The sequence below is a fragment of the Cryptomeria japonica genome, chromosome 4 (assembly GCF_030272615.1).
Source record: "Cryptomeria japonica chromosome 4, Sugi_1.0, whole genome shotgun sequence".
In the NCBI taxonomy this organism is placed as follows: Eukaryota; Viridiplantae; Streptophyta; class Pinopsida; order Cupressales; family Cupressaceae; genus Cryptomeria; species Cryptomeria japonica.
This window is the reverse complement of record NC_081408.1, coordinates 505,904,063-505,909,353: the sequence shown is the minus strand read 5'-3', so window position 1 is coordinate 505,909,353 and position 5,291 is coordinate 505,904,063.

Sequence of the window (5,291 nt, the reverse complement as noted above, 5' to 3'; positions counted from 1 at the left end):
ATCCTAAAGTCAACAACTGTTTAATTGCTAAAATAGATGATAGTTGGCTTTGGCATAGGAGATTTTGTCATATAAATTTTGATAACATTGTTAAAATGAGTAAGTCTAAAATAGTGAGAGGTTTGCCTCAGTTGGACAAACCGGTTAATGCTCTATGTAAGGAATGTCAGTTGGGAAAGATGGCATCCTCAACTTTCAAGAGCAAATCTTTTTCAACAGAACATCTGTTAGATTTGGTTCATATAGACCTTTGTGGACCAATAAGGAATAAAAGCATTCAAGGTGATAGATATTTTATGATCTTCACTGATGATTGTTCAAGAATGATGTGGGTCACATTCTTAAGGATAAAACATAAGCATTTGGTAAATTCAAGGCATTCAGGGTCTTAGCTGAAAAGGAGAGTGGTAAGAAGATAAAGTGTATGAGGACTGATCAAGGCGGTGAACTTAGAGGAATTCACTAGATATTGTGAAGTAAATGGTATCAAACGGTAGTTTTTTGCACCGAGGAACAACCGGTCAGTTGTTGAAGTTGCTAGGACGATGTTGATACAAGGAGGTGTAGCGAAAACTTTCTAGAGAGAAGTTGTCAGCACAGCTGTCTACACTATGAACCGGATTTTCGTAAAAAGAGGTAAGGACAAGACTCCTTATGAATATCGATATGGTAGATCACCTAATGTTAGTTATTTCAAGATATTTGGCAACAAATGTTTTATTAAGAGAGGTGACTATGTTAGCAAGTTTGAGGCTAAAAGTGCTGAAGGTATATTTCTTGGTTATTCCACCAAGAGTAAGGCCTACAAATGTTATAACAACCGAACACAGAGAATCATTGAGAGTGATGATGTTCGAGTGGATGAGTATCCTGAAGTCTCAGGGGAAACCAGCGTGGAGAAAAAGGATGAAGATCCTTGCATTTTGTTTTTGGAACCAGAACCAGTGAAACTTGAAATTGGGAAAGAGAATGTTGTTGTACCAATTCAATCGGAACAGGTAGATTCAGAAGAAGATGATGATAATGATCATTTTATTCTGAGGTATGTGAGACTCAATCACAATCCTAACCAGATTATTGGAGATAAGAAAGCTGAAGTGTTAACCAGAAGAAGGATTAGAGAAAATTCTTGCATGATCTCCACTATTGAGCCTAGAACTGCTAAGGAAGCATTTGGAGATGATCATTGGGTTAAAGCTATGGAGGAGGAGCTTGAACAAATTGAGAAGAATAACACATGGACCCTAGTACCCAGACCGGTGAATAAAAATGTGATAGGTACTAAGTGGGTATTTAGGAACAAGCTGAATGAAGATGGTGTAGTAGTTTGAAACAAAGCTAGATTGGTTTGTAAAGGTTATGCACAAGAAGGAGAAGATTATGGTGAAACTTTTGCACCAGTGGCTAGACTGGAAGGTGTCAGAACTTTACTTGCATTTGCAGCACATAAGGGATTCAAAGTATATCAGATGGATGTGAAGTCAGCATTTTTTAATTGAATACTGGAAGAAGAAGAAGTATACATTGAGCAACCAGATGGTTATGCTTTGATTGATGAGAAAGACATGATATGCAAATTGCATAAGGCATTATATGGATTAAAGCAAGCACCAAGAGCATGGTATAAAAGGCTTCATTCACACCTGATGAAGATAGGATTTCAGAGAACCGATGAAGATAGCAACATATATCTCAAATCTGGAGGAGATAAGATACTGGTTAGTGAAGTGTTTGTAGATGATATCATATTTGGAAGCAATGATGACATTAGCAATGACTTTGCAAATAAAATGATAAGTGAGTTTGAAATGTCTCTAGTGGGAACTTGCAAATTCAGCAAATGAAGAGTGGTATTTTCATCACACAGTCTAAGTATGTGAAAGAGGTATTAAAGACATTTGGTATGAGTGACTGTAAACTAGTTGGGACACCAATGGTTACAGGTTGTAAGTTATCTAAGGAAGTTGAAGCCACATCTGTTGATGAAAAGGAGTACAGGTCAATGATTGGAAAATTGCACTATGTTGTTCACAGCAGACCGTATATAGCTCATGCAATTGGTCTAGTTGCTAGATTTCAGAAGAATCCAAAGGAAACACATTTGATAGCAACCAAGAGGATTTTCAGATATTTGAAAGGTACTGTTGACTATGGATTATGGTATCTATATGAAGATAACTTTGATTTGAAAGTGTACACGGATGCAGACTGGGCAAGTAATGTTGATGATAGGAAAAGCACAATCGATAGAGCATTCTTTCTTGGAGGAAGATTTGTTTCATGGAGTATCAAGAAGCAGAGTTGTATATCATATTCTACTGAAGTTGAGTATGTTGCAGCTTATATGAATTGTACCCAGGCTATCTGAATGAGTCACATTCTGGAAGGTTTTAAGATGAAGTTTTCAGAACCTATAAAGATCTTATGTGACAATACCAGTGCCATAAATATTTCCAAGAACCTTGTTTTGCACGCACGAACCAAGCATATCGAATTGAAGTATCGTTTCTTGAGGGAAAAAGTGCAGAGTAAAGATGTGATCTTGGAGCATGTTTCTACCAAGGAGCAGCTTGCAGATATCTTTACTAAACCTCTACCTAAGACTACTTTTGAGTATCTTAGAAGTCAGGTAGGGGTTGTACCCCTTCATGAGGTAAATTGAGCATGATGTAATATACATCAATCCCAAAGCTACTTGCAAAATTTTACAACAAGATTGATGTAGAAGTGGAGTTTTTCCACAGGGGGAGCATCAAGTTGCAGGTTGTTGATGTTGAACAATGAAGTTTGACATTGCATGTTTTACTTTCACTTTGGCATTGTTGTCAAAGGGGGAGAAGAACTATGTGATTATGGGGAGAAGAACTAGTGACAAGTTGAAAAGAGTACATGGTAAAATGTAAACCAGGATTTCTATTCACAATCACAGCAATCAATGGTATTGATATTTGTATTGCCATTAATGTCAAAGGGGAAGATTGTTGGCATTTGCATGAAGATTGCATTAATGAAATGTTATGTTATCATTGATGTCAATTAACCAGTAATGATATTGTTGTAATGTTGTTTTGTAACCGATAGGAAGAGCTAGTGAAGAAAACTATAACTGGTAGGTAAGTTTGTGGAGTGAACCAGTATTGCTAAGTATTGGAGAGTTAAATCGGTAAATCCTACCTGTTGATTTGATAAACCCTAACCAATTAAGCTTGGTGAATTAGTTGTGTTGGTTTATGATCTGATGATGAGCGGTAATGATTATGACATGTATGCATGTTGTATGGAGAGAGTTTCAAAATGTTTTTGGCGCGTTGAGATAATGGTTTTTGTCTAGGGAATGAGCAAGTACATTGCATGTAATGCAAAGCGCGTGATGAGTTACTGAGTTTGATGAAGCGGTGATCAAGGAGCGGTCGAGGCTTTCTTAAATGATGTGTAGAGATTGCTATGTAATCCAACGGTCATACTTGAACCGACTTGTTTGTAATCTCTATGAGAGAATTAGGTTTTTGTTGTGTTACCGACCTATTGATTTGTTTATAAGTTCGATGAGTTGTTTTGTTTCAGAGTTGGCAAAGTTTCAATTGTGTGTGGTTGTCGAACCGGACGATGTATCTACAGATTGTGTAAAGGCAAATGGGAGCATGAAAAGGATTTGAACAAGCAAGTGTAGTGTTATTCAAACAGATCAGCAAACCCTTCTTATTTTCTAACAATTACAGCAATTAAAATCCCCTAACCGAGTAAGCTCTGAAAAGCTTAGTGTCATTCAAATCGTCTAACCAGGTGGTCCATTAGCTTGGATTTCAAATCCTCTACCAGGTTACTCTTCACAGGGTATTGCTTCTAACAAGGCATTATAGTCAATCCCTTAACTGGGTGGTCCCTAACAGGTTTTGTTCTTAACAGGACTTTTTCTAAAGCTTTAACAAGCTTGGTTCCTAACAAGGCGAACTTCAGAAGAGTTCAGATAGTTATCTTGTGAGTCTCATCTCACCGTAGTTTTTTCCATTTGGGTTTCCATGTCAAAATATTGTGTCAAGTGGTGAATGTTTGTGTAGTTACGTTTTCTATGGTTGATTTGCTTAACTACTTAATCCACTTTGATAAGTTATGATAACCGACAGCAATATGAAATGAAGTTTTACTTATGTCAGTAAAAGCATTTGGATGTTTATGAGTTTCAAGTTGTTTACTGTTAATCTGTTGTAACAGTCAACCAATTTAATTTTGACAGTGATATTGCATTTATAGTTCTAAGTTTGCTTTGAGAGGTTGATTCTAAGATTGGTGAAAGTTAATTATCAGTTTTTCTATCTACTGATTCACTTAACCCGCACTTCAGCCATTAGCTTAAAGTATTTTAACCTGCTAAGCAAAATCTGATAGTTAATGTATGTTTTGGCTGGGGCTAAATAAGGCAACGAACCAGCACAATTTGCTCCTACCCAGACAATACTTCCAAAACCCAACTCAAGCTGAAAGGCATTACTATAAATTACCCAAAGGCCAAATTCTTATTACCATTTTATATAACTAAATTATCCAGGAGTAATTAAGTGAAAAAAAAAAACTATCATCTAAAGGAAAATATCAATGAATTGAAATACTGTCGGTAATACAGATTTTCCAAGTGAATTATACGGTCTCTAGGCATGGATATTACAAGTCAGCCATACGGTGCAAGCTACACAAGTTTCTTAGGAGGCTGGCACAAATATTTAGCTAAGAACATAGAAACTTGAGAAACTTGCGCATAATATTATCACTTGAGAAACTTTCTTGTTATTTTTAGGTAGGGTGTTAACGCTTCGAGGAAACTCCAGATAGTTTAGCTCCTGGATTTGATTCAATACTGGCAAATATGAAGGTAACTAAGAACGCTTCAACTCACTGCTATCATTTCATCATATAGTCCAAACAAACTGGAAAAGACATGCAAACTCTAATCAAGGCAAGCATCATTGTTGAAAGATGATTCCCAAGAATGACGTGATATTATGCTAATATAAGGACTGGACAGAAAAAATGAGATTGATGGTTTTAAAAAGTGGCACTTCAGTCATCCTTTCTATTAGTTAAATGATTCAAATCAGTTATATTTTGTACAAAGAAACTAATATATGGACTAGAAACAATACCTGAAATAATTTTCAGTCCCAAAAATGTAAAGATGATTCCCAAGAATGAAGCAATATTATCCTAATTTAAGTGACTGGACAGCAACAAGAAGATTGATGGTTTTGAAAAAGTGGCAGTTTAATCATCCTACTAGTTTAACAATACAAATCAAA